Below are 12,094 nucleotides of genomic sequence, written 5' to 3'. Positions count from 1 at the left end.
TCCTTTGGTTTCTGCCCACAGATCCACCTATCTTTCCAAATATGCCTGAGACCCAGCAGGAGACTCTGCTCAGCACCTAGTAGGTGACCAGCTTGTCCCTTAGTCCCTGGCAAACTGGAACAGTTGGTCACCATAGGACAGAGGACATAGGAAAGGAACAAGACAGGGTATGACAGTGGGTCAGCCACCCTGCTGAACTTGCACCCAGGGAGACCCCACTAAGCGTGAGAGCGGGGAGAAGGAGCTGTGGTTCAAGCCTCTGATGGGTTTCGGGTTTCTAAGCGAGGTCTGAGAAACCCAACAAAGGTTGTTTCTTAAGGAAATTTACTCCCAATTCTAAGTAGCCAAACTATCCATGACCAGGGGAAGAAAACAGAGGATGCCAAAACATGGAGAACTTCACAAGAAAAATCCAGTTTCAGAGCTAGAAAGGACCTGGGCCATGGACTTTTCACCAGGTCTCTACCCACCCAAAAGGCTAGAAAATGAGCTTTGTCGTACAGAAAATGAGCCTTGAAGTCGGCCAGCTCGGGTCTCATGGTGGCTGAGTCACAGAAGAGGGTCCCTCTAGGTGGTGAGCTGCTTTCCCCATGATGGTCCTCCAGTCTCGTCATTGTCTCCCAGCAATCCCTGCCTCTGCCAGGCAGGTCTTCTCACCAGGAAGTTCTTCCCTGCTTCAGCCCTATTCTTCCTTGGTTTCACTTCTTCCTCCAGTTTGTCACTGAATAGAACAAGTGCCTGTCCTCAAATGTTCAAAGTCAGTGTTTATCTGACTAACCCCCACTCCCATCTTCTCTTCTCCCACCAAAGACCCAGGTTGCTAGAATGTTCTGACAACCCCATGGAGAAGTGCAGACTCAGAGAGGTGAGGGATCACACCCAAGCTCACCCAGGTAAGAAGTGGACAAGCCATTTATCTGGGCCCATGATTGTTTAGCTCTTCTGGGGTTCCATGCTACCAGCACCCCTTTGTTAACTCTGTCTCTACCCCTGCATTCATTTCCTGGGGATGCTGTAACAAATTACCACAAAGTGGGTAGCTTCAAACAGTGGAAATCTATTCTCTCATAGCTCCTGAAGCCAGAAGTTTGAAACCAAGGTGCTGATGGGCCTGCACTCTTGCCTCTTCCTGGAGTCCTGTGTTGTTAGCATCACTTGGCTTATAGAAGCATCACTCTGCTCTCGGCCTCCTTCCCAGAGCCTCCCTGTGTATCTGTGTCCTTACACATCCTCCCCTCTGTACCTGTCTCTGTGCTCAAATTTTACCCTTCTTTAATGCAGTTCCTGGATTTAGGGCCCAGCCTCATTCAGTATAACCCGATCTTAACTTGATTATATTAGCAAAGACCCTATTTTCAGATCAAGTTACAGTCACAGGTATCAAAGCTTAGGAGTTGGACAAAGGTTTTGGGGAGGCCCTCCCCGGTGGCGCAGCAGTTGAGCGCTGGGTTGCAAAGCTGCCCGCAGCCTCTGCAGCACGGGTTCGATCCCCGCTGCTCCCCGGCCACCGGAGGAGGGTCCCACATGGCGCGCAGACCTCTCCTGCCGCCCGCTGCTCCCCTCAGCAGTGTACTTCGGTCCTTTTGCCTGCTCTGCTCCCCGCTCTGGCTCTGGTGAATTCTCTCACCCTCCCGCACTTCTGACTGCACCCAGTGCTTGCATAAATAAATAAAAATAAATCTTTAAAAAAAAAAAAAGGTTTTGGGGAGACACAATCCAACCTACCAAACCCCATACCGAATGTGGTAGAAGTTAATTCTACCAGCAGGCGGAAGCTGCACAGAAACCATCATGTGTGGGTGTGGGGAGGGGCAGAGAGGGCCCCAGGGAGCAGGCCTGGCCACTCCAGTTCGGGGACAGCGACCCAGACAGCAGGCTGCTCTGCGCCCATCACCAGACTGTCTCATGCTTTTCCTGGCTGCTCCATCTGCCTTGCAGCCAGCAGAGGGATGGTGCGCAGACAGCAGAGGGAGCCCAGGAAGAGAGGCAGCAGTTCCAGGCCTAAGCTGTTGCTGAGCGCGGAGACCTGGGCAGGTCACAGTGTTGCTCTGCGAGACACCCCGCTTCTCAGTCAACCTCATTTGCCCAGTCAACCTCATCTGTGAAGCAGCAACTCGGTCTCGAGCCTGAGGAGCCTTGGCCAGGGCTGAATGACAGGGAGTCAGAGGAATTTTTCTTAAAAGAGGAGAACTCTTAGGACAAAGAGTGTAATGCTTTCCTCTTTCAGAGCCTCTGGACCACAGCCCACTTGTGGGCAGGACAGTCTTGACATTATATAATTTTAATAAGGCCTTAGAGGAGGACCTGCAGGACTTTGTCAAAGTCCCAGCCCTACCAGGAGCCAGCAGTGCAGCCTTGGGTGCCTGTGTCCTTTCCAGTAATGCAAAAAGGCTGGTGAACATGTGTTGTCTGTCTTTGTGGTTTCTACTCCCTTTTCTGACAGTGATACCACTTGATTTTGACTCAGAGGGTCCCCTCCTCTCAGTGTGTGGGATCTGGGAAGTCACAGATGAGCCTGCTGTCTAGGGCACTGTCCTTGGGCCCAGAGTGAAAAGGCCTGCTCCTTGGGACCCTCTCAGCCCTCCAGGCCCTCTCTAGAACCTTGTTTGTGGCACGGAGAATTGGAGGGCACCTCAGTCATTGGGACAGTGTGCTCCCCAGTAGCCCCAAAGGCTCGGTGTGAGAATAGTGATTCTAGCAGATCACGAGGGTGCATGATTGGGTGTTTACAGGGCTGCTGGGAAGATATTTGCACTCCTACTGCCCTAGGAGCTCTGGAGAGCTGAGCCTGCAGCCACCCACCACTGAAAGGAGAAACCAGAGCTACTGGGTGGCAGCATGGGACCAACCTCTAGGGGGGAAGAACTAGAGACCAGGCACTGTTTGATCTAGAATCCAGCCTTCCTGAAGCTCGGTGAACCATCCTTGAAGGGGGCTTAAGTCACAGAGCCCAGGACATTCACAGTCTTTCTTGTAGTCATTTTGAGTTGGATCTTATGTCACTTGGAATAAAAATGTCCTAATTAATCCAGATTAATAATCTTTGTGTCACTAGAATCTGTAGGTCTCAACAGAGTTAGATAATTAGATGAGGAGATTTTGAGGACAAGCAGGCCTTATGCACAGGTGTGTTCAGAGTAGCTGATCCATGGCAGATGCTCAAATGTCTGTGCAGTAAGGGATTTGTGTGACAGTGGCTAACATTCAAGATCCACAAAAAAACTCATACAACTCAACAACAGGAAAATAAGGACGGGAAAGCTCTGGCTTGTCCATCGTACTGCTGGACTTTCAGGGCAGGCAGGAAACTGCTGTGGCCACAGCTGGAATTCCCTGGAAAGTGCTGAGCTTGCAAGGGAAGGAGTAGGGAGGTTTGGGCAACAGCTGCCACACATGCAAAGATAGAAAGAGAGAAGGAGAAACACAGAGCAAGACAGAAAAGAGAGAGAGAGAGACATGAGTGCAGGCCTTTGACAGTTTGCTATTTTAGCAGTGTAATCCCCTGGGTGGGTTTCCAAGGGCTGCCATAGCAAATGACCACAAACTGAAAGCTTGAAACAACAGAAATGTGTTCCCTCGCAATTCTGGAGGCCGGAAGTCTGAAAATAAAGTGTCAGTGGAGTTACACTCCCTCCAAAGCCTCCAGGCAAGCATCCTGCCTGTCTCTTCCTGCTTCCAGTGGCTCCTGGGCTAACCTAAATCTGTGGCCACATCTCCAAGCTCTGGCCCTCTCTCCTTTGTGTTCTTCTAAGGACACCTGTCACCAATTGAGGACCCATGTGGGCAACCCCGGATGAGCTCATCTTGATATCTTCAACCTAATTACATCTGCAAAGGGGTCATTTTTCCAGATCAGGTCATGCTTGCAGGTGCCAGGGGCTGGGAAGCAGGTGCTTCTTAGCACAGCCATCGAAGCCACCACATTCCCTTCCAGCAGCTTCTCAAGAGACAACAGGAAATATTTTTTTTTTTTTAAGATTTATTTTATTTATTTAGGCATACAAGGGCTGGGGTGTAGGCCAGAGTTTGGGAGGAATGAGGAAAGAGGGCTCACCAGAGACAGAGTGGGGAGCAGAACAGGCAGATCTATTGAAATACACTGCTGAGGGGAGCAGCAGGCAAGACAGGAGAGGTCTGCTGTGCCATGTGGGTCATCTCCTTGGCTGGGATGGAACCCCTGCTGCAATGGCTGGTTATAGCTTCACAGTGCTGAGACTTAACCCCATGCGCTAACAGGAAGGCTCAACAACAGGAAATATTTCAATCACTTCTTAATTATATTTTATAATCGCATTATTGAGACAAAATTCACATGCCATCCAATTCATGCATTTAAAGTATACAACTCAGAAGCCGGGGGAAGGGCACCCTAAGGGAGAGGAGAATGTGAGGCGCTGTAGCTGGGGAAAGTGACGAGCTGCTCTTCGTTGTCAACCAGGGACAAGGACACGGCCACTCTCCCAACTCGGCTGTCCACGAACTCTAGATCTCGAAGATGTCAGCAGCCGGTGCCCGAGGCCTGCGGGCCACCTACCACCGGGTCCTAGATAAAGTGGAGCTCCTTCTACCAGAGAAATTCAGGCCTTTGTACAACCACCCAGCAGGTCTCAAAACAGTTTTTTTTCTGGGCTCCAATTATGAAATGGGGGTTAGTGTGTGCTAGATTGGCTGACATGGCCAGACCTGCAGAAAAACTCAGCACAGTTCAATCTGCTGTTTTGATGGCTACAGGGTTAATTTGGTCAAGGTACTCTCTTGTAATTATTCCAAAAAATTGGAGTCTGTTTGCTGTTAATTTCTTTGTTGGGGCAGCAGGAGCCTCTCAGCTCATTCGTATTTGGAGATATAACCAAGAACTGAAAGCTAAAGCAAACAAATAGAAGTGTTCCTGATCACCTGAACAATCTAGATGTGGACATAGCCTCTGGGACCTACTTTGATATTATTTGGTTATTGATAAAGTGATGCTAACTGTGCTAACATTTGGAACATATTATAAAAATAATCTATCTATAATTGGTAACTATACTTGATTCAGTGAACAGAAAAATAAAACAAACTTTTTTTTTTAATTTATTTATTTTTATACAAGAATTGGGGTACAGGCCAGAGATGTGGGGGTGAGAGCATTCACCAGGGACAGAATGGGGAAACAGAACAGGCAGACGGACCGAAGTGCACTGCTGAGGGGAGCAGTGGACGAGACAGGAGAGGTCTGTCCCACCATGTGGGTTTCTCCCTGGCCGGCCGGGAATCGAACTCGTGCTGCAGTGGCTGCAGATTGCTTCATATGTTGCATCTTAACCCCTGTGTCATCAGGGAGGCACATAAAGCAAACTTTTAATAACAAAAAAAAATGAAGTATACAGCTCAGTGGTTTTTAGTCTATTCAGGGAGCAACACAACCATCACCACGATTTTAGACAGTCTTTTCATCTCCCAAACAGTGTTTAGTACCCATATCTGTCCTCCCCAATGCCCCCAAGCCCCCTCTGCCCTAGGCAACCACTGTTCTGTTTTCTGTTTCTTTAGATTTGCCTTGTCTGGAGATTTCATATCAACCACGTGGGTCTTTTGTGACTGGTCACGTTCACTTAGGGCGTAACATTTGCAGGGCTTCAGTAGTTCACAAGGACACTATTCTACCACGTGGAAGTCCCCATTCATCAGCTGAGTTGTTTCCACCATTCGACTATTATGAATACTATTGTTATGAACACCCATGTGCAAGTTTCGGTGCATACCTATGCTTTAGTTTCTCTTGGGTGCAAACCCACAAGTGGAATTGCTGGCCCAGATGGTGACTGTGTTTAGCTTTACGACCAACTGTCACATTGTTTGCCAAAGTGGCTGCCCTGTTTTACATTCCCACCAGCAATCTATGGGGGCTCTAATTTCTCACTAACACTTGTTATTATTTGCCTTTCCTAATACAGCCACCCTAGGGGGTATAAAATGGTAGTTTATTGTGGTTTTGCTTTACAGTTCCCTGATGACTAATGGAGTTGAGCATCTTTTTATGTGACCACTTCACCAGTTGTATAACTTCCTTGGAGAAATGCCTATTCTGATCAATTTCCCATTTTTAACTGGGTTATTTGTCTTTTCATTATAGTTCGAATAGTTCTTTATAAAGTCTAAATACAAGCCCCCATGACATCAATGATTTGTGAGTTTTTTCTCCCATTCCATGCACTGTATTTTTACTCTCTTTGAAGCAGAAAAGTTTTTAATTTTGATGAGGTCCAGTTTATCTATTTGTGTGCATATGTGTGCCTTTGGCATCATGTCTCATCACCCCCAAGGTCAAGAAGAATGACCAACATGTTTTCTTCCAAGAGTTTCATAGGTTTTAGTGTTAAAGTTACTTATTTTTATGCCTATTCAATATTTCAAGTATAACTTCTTTTTAAAGATTTATTTTATTTATACAAGCACTGGGGTATAGGCCAGAGGTGTGGGGGGTGAGAGGATTCACAAGAGACAGAGTGTGGAACAGAACAGGCAGATTGAAATACACTGCTGAGGGGATCAGTGGATGAGACAGAAGAATTCTGTCACGCCATGTGGGTAGCTCCCTGGCCAGCCAGGAATTGAACCCGAACTGCAGAGGCTGCTGATAAGCTTCACAGCACTGCGCTCAACCTGCTGCACCACCAGGAGGCCCCTCAAGTATAACACTTAAGAAGGGTCCAAGGTGGGCAACTAAGTAAGCTGTGGGCATGGGAGGGACCTGCGGGGGTTTGAAGACAAGCTTTCATGTGCCTGTCTATCCCCTTCCTGTCCTCCTTCTCAGGGTCCATGTTCTATGAGGCATAGCCAGCTGAGGCTGGAGTGATCCTCTTGGAAGGACTAACTGCTGTGAGGCATGTCATTGGTCTGCACGGATGGAAACCAACTACAGATCAAAACTACAGGTCTGGGCCTCCCTGGTGGCACAAGGGGTTAAGCCTCAGCACTATGAAGCTATCTGCAGTCTCTGCAGCACAAGTTGGATCCCCAGCCAGGGAGCTTCCCACATGGCACAGCAGACCTCTCCTGTCTCACCCGCTGCTCCCCTCAGCAGTGTATTTCTGTCAGTCTGCCTGTTCTACTCCCCGCTCTGTCTCTGGTGAATCCTCTCATCTTCCTCACCTCTGGCCCGTTCTTGAATGCATAAATAAATAAATCTTTAAAAAAAAAACAAAAAACTACAGGTCAGAGTTGAGGACCAAGAAGCTGGTTCTCCAAAAACCACCCACACCAAGAGAGCCAAAGCCGATTGCTGATAAGATGCAACATGGAGTCAAATGCAGCATCTACTCACCCAAATATCTGAATGAAGAAGAAAGACATAACCCGGAGCATCGGCGAGAATGCAGGATAACAGGAACTCTCACCCCTGTTAGTGGGAGTGGAAATTGTCATGACCACTTTGGAAAATGGCAAGTCTACTATAGTAGAGTAACACTTGGCATTCCATACCCAGGTGGATCCCCCAGAAGCGGGGGTGTGTACATGCTCCCCAAAATGTGTACAAGAAAGCTCACAAAAGCACTAGTCCAGATAGCAAAAACTGGAAAAACCAAATGTCTGCCAACAACAGAATGAATAAAAAAAACTAACATATTTACACCATGAAGTATCACACAGCAAAGAGAATGAATAAACCACAGAATGAATAACTCTCACAAGCATAGCATTAAGTAAAAGAAGTCAGGTTCAAAAGAGTACGCATTATGTTGTTACATTTATATAAAGTACAGAGCAGAAAAATTCACAGTGACAGGAACCAGGGTGTCGGTGACCCAGCGGGAGGAGTGCTTGGAGGAGGGCCCAGGGGGCTGTTTACATTCTTCTTGATCCAACTGTTTATATGGGTGCTTTTCACTTTGAAAATTCATCCAACTGTACATCGATTATGTGTGTCATATCACAAAGCCTACAACAAAAACCCAGCATGAGCAGGAGCTGGGTATGATTCTACGGCCAGGGTTGGGGAGATGACTGTCATGTACCGCCACCCAGACCAGTGTGTGGGATGACACACGCTCAACAGACAGGCGTGTGAGCTTAAAGTGCCAGGCCCTTGCCAGATCAAATTGTGGACGGCAAAGAGCAAATTAATTAACAAATTATATAAAAAGTCTCTTCCTTGGGACCTCCCTGGTGGCGCAAGGGGTTAAGTACCTTACTATGGAGCAATCTGCAGCCTCTGCAGCACTAGTTCACTCCCCCGCTGGCCAGGGAGCAACCCACATGGCGCAGCAGACCTCTCCTGTCTTACCTGCTGCTCCCCTCAGCAGTGTGTTTCAGTCAGTCTGCCTGTTCTGTTCCCCACTCTGTCTCTGGTGAATCCTCTCACCCCCCACATCTCTGGCCTGTGCCCCAGCTCTTGTATGCATAAATAAATAAATCTTTAAAAATAAATAAATAAATAAATAAATAAATAAAAAGTCTCTTCCTTCTCTCCCTCCTTCCTTCCTTCATTAAGTCACCCATTCTCTTATGAATACTTTCAGGACCCATTAATTGAATACCCCCATCAGCAAAGCTCTACATAAACAAAAATAAGTAGTTCACAACCCTTATCTTAAAGAATCCATAGTCTGGTGATGGAGGCATATTCACAAGGACATCAGTGCCATCTAACAGGGAAGGGAGTCCTGATGCATGTCTGTGTAGCAACTATGTGGTCAGATCAGGCTGGACAAGGACCAGGGCAGGCTAGGCGGACAGTGAGGAAAGGCTTCTCAAGAAGGCAAGCCATGGAGGCAGGATGCTCCCAGCAGAGGGAACAGCCAATCTGACTCCCCTCCTTTTACAGCTAAGTGGACTTGATTAGGAAGTGAGAAAGACAATGAGGAGTCTGGGATGCCTCTGAGGTTTGAGATGAAACAGGCTGCCATGTTCTTACTGGCCGGCTGGATCCAAAACAAACCCAGTACTGAGGTAGAGGTGGTTTCCAAGAATTCAACTTCTTGAAGACTCTCACTTATAAAGTGTGTAGGCAGCCTCCTGAGGAATACAGCAAACAAAGTGAGCATGTGATCGGACTGAGTGTGAGGCAGCAGAGAAGGTCTGGGGAACATGAGCTCTCCCAAACTGTCCATAGGCATTCAGGTGCTGTTGTTTTCAAAATGTGGTACTGGTCAAACAAAATAATCTGGCCCCTGAGCCCCATCCAGCACTTGGCTGCCAGTTTGCAGCCTTCAGAGAAACTTGTCTCCAAGGTGTCCCCAGATAAAGAGTGGCTTCTGTAATTTAGTGTGGGGTGATATGGTTATTGCTAAAGAGCTGTGGCCACATGAGGTGAAGCATCCTCTGAGTTCCCTCCTCTCCTGACAGAGTCTCTCAATGGATAGGGCCACCCCGATGAGACTTTTTGCAGCTTTCCAACTCTCGGGGCCAGAACTCAGAGGGATTGGTTTTTCACTGTGGAAAAGTACTGACAATCATAACAGATCTTGATCCAGGTTCTGGAAAAATCCCAGACCAATAGCTTTGGATTCACAGTTGCCCCATGATCAGGGTAGGAAGCCTTTTAAAGTATGCAGAATGAGGCACCTTCTTCTCCATGAAGACCTACTATGTGCCAAGTGTTGGGTTAGCCCCTAAGCTCAGCTCATCCTCCTAACAATGTCTTAAGATATTTATTATGATTATCCTCATTTTATAGAAGGGAAAACCAAGGGGCAGAGAGGTTTAGGGACCTGTCTGAGGACTCATCATGGTAAGTGGGAGAGCCCCTGAAGCCAGAGCTTCAAGCAGCCCCCAGTCTGGTCTAAGACAATCATATTCTTGGGTATGAACCTGGGTCTGGTCACATAGAACCTGTGCTCAGAGAAGGGTGGTCACTCATTAATGCCACACAGTTGGTCAGCAGTACATTATCCTCCATCACCCCTCATCTAGGCTTTCAAAAATTGTTCTTGAGGGGCCTCCCTGGTGGTGCAAGAGGTTAAGCACTGCACTGTGAAGCTACCTGCAGCCTCTGCAGCATGAGTTTGATCCCTGGCCGACCAGGAAGCAGCCCACATGGCGCAGCAGACCTGACTTGCTTGCTGCTCCCCTCAGCAGTGTGGTTCAGTCAATCCACCTGTTCTGTTCCCCACTCTGTCTCTGGTGAATCCTCACACCCTCCGCATCTCTGGCCTGTATCCCAGTTCTTGTATACATAAATAAATAAATCTTTTTTAAAAATTGTCTTGAGTACCTGCTATTCATTCAACAAATATTATCTGAGGTCCTGCCAGCACTGCCCCAGGCTCTGGGAGACAACAGTGGGCAGAACAGAACACAACCCCAACATCATGTTCATTTCCAGAGGAGGAAATAATAGCAAAGAGGCAAGAGTGGAATGAGCCTGGCACTTGGAGCAGGCAGGTGTGACTGGAGTTAGAGAGTAAGGAGAAGAGGGAGGAGATGAGGGTGGAAAGGATGTATGGATAGGGATCTGGGGGCCACATGATGCAGTGCCTTGCAGATCACTGTGAAGATGGTGGGAGCTCCGCTGGGGTTCGAAAGAAAGATTGATATGATCTTACCTGCTCTTAACAGTATCACTGGCTCCTGTGTGGAGACAGGAGAAGGGGGACCCACCAGGAGGCAAAAACTCGGGCAAGAAAGAACGGGGGGTGGGGGGGCCTCCGCTGGTGGCGCAGCGGTTGAGCCCTGGACTGCAAAGCTGCCCTTAGCCTCTGCAGCACCTGTTCAATCCCAGGCAGCCAGCAAGGGTCCCACATGGCATGCAGACCTCTCCTGCCGCGCCTGCTGCTCCCCTCAGCAGTATGTTTCATCAGTCTGCCTGTTCTGTTCCCCCTCTGGCTCTGGTGAATTCTCTAACCCTCCCACACTTCCGACTGTACCCAATGCTTTTATAAATAAATAAATAAATCTTAAAAAAAAAAAAAAAAAGAAAGAAAGAATGGGGCCTGGGCCTCCCTGGTGGCTCAAGGGGTTAAGCACCACACTATGAAGCAATCCGCAGCCTCTGCAGCACAAGTTCGATCCCCAGCCAGCCAGGGAGCTACCCACATGGCGAGGCAGACCTCTCCTGGCTCTCCCGCTGCTCCCCTCAGCAGTGTATTTCAGTCAGTCTGCCTGTTCTGTTCCTCACTCTGTCTCTGGTGAAGCCTCTCATCCCCCCCGCCCCGCCCCCCACATCTCTGGCCTGTACCCCAGCTCTTGTATGCATTAATAAATAAATCTTTTAAAAAAGAGAGAGCAGAGCGAATGGGGGCTCAGAATGGGTTCAGGGGCAGAGATTGTGAGAAGTCGGTGGATTCTAGATACGTTTTCCAAGTTGAGCTCACAGGATTTGCTGATGGATAGGATACAGCAAATGAGACAGAACAATGATATCTAAGTTTTGAGCCGAGTAAGGGTAGAATTGCCACTTCTAAAATGGGAAAATGTGTGAGAGAAGAAAGGTTTGGGGAAGTTCAGGGTTGGGCATGTTATTTTGAGCTGTCTCTTGGATTTCCGAGTACAGATGCTGAAGCAGCACAGTTCTGGGGAGCAGGGGAAGTCAGGATGTGGAAGCCTGTCCATGAACTTGAAGGCTCTGCAGATAGCTGGGGGGTGAGGGGGCAGGGCAGCTCAGGAAGGCTCTCTGGGGTGTGTGGATTCCAGCAGCACCCTGACGTCCCTCGTGATGGGCGGTCTCCAAGAAAATCCCAGCAATCCCATTTCCTGGTGTTCACACTCTTCACAGTCCTCTGCCTCGCTGAGTAGCACTCAACAGTGTAACAAAGGAAATACTGCAGAAACAATGGTCTGTGACGACCAAGGCTGGGTCATAAGGGAAACACGGCTTCTGATGTCCCTTTCGGGTCACTTGCCCTGGGGGAGGGACACTGACAGGAAATGATGACCTTCAAGCAGCTTATGGTGGGTCCACGTGGCAAGGACTTGAGGCCTCCTGCCCCCAGCCCAATGAGTGAGCCATCCTGGAGGTGGATCCCCCACCCTCGTCAGGCCTCCATGTGGTGCAGGCCCAGCTGACAGCTCATGTATAACCTCATGAGAGACCCTGAGCCCAAACCACCCAGCTAAGGCAGCACCAGATTCCTGAGCCGCAGAAACTGTGAGATCATTGATTTATGTGGCTTTG

At 48.5% G+C, this 12,094-nt stretch overlaps 1 pseudogene; it reads left to right on the top strand.

Moving 5' to 3' along the window:
* Positions 1–4,412: 4,412 nt before the first annotated feature.
* On the top strand, positions 4,413–4,913 carry LOC119232259 (mitochondrial pyruvate carrier 2-like; annotated as a pseudogene).
* Positions 4,914–12,094: the final 7,181 nt, after the last annotated feature.

Source organism: Talpa occidentalis, unplaced genomic scaffold (assembly GCF_014898055.3).
Source record: "Talpa occidentalis isolate TD23 unplaced genomic scaffold, MPIMG_talOcc4v2.1 talOcc4.7, whole genome shotgun sequence".
Taxonomy (NCBI): domain Eukaryota; kingdom Metazoa; phylum Chordata; class Mammalia; order Eulipotyphla; family Talpidae; genus Talpa; species Talpa occidentalis.
Note: the sequence above shows the minus strand (reverse complement) of the source record. Positions and strands in the feature narration are given on the sequence as shown.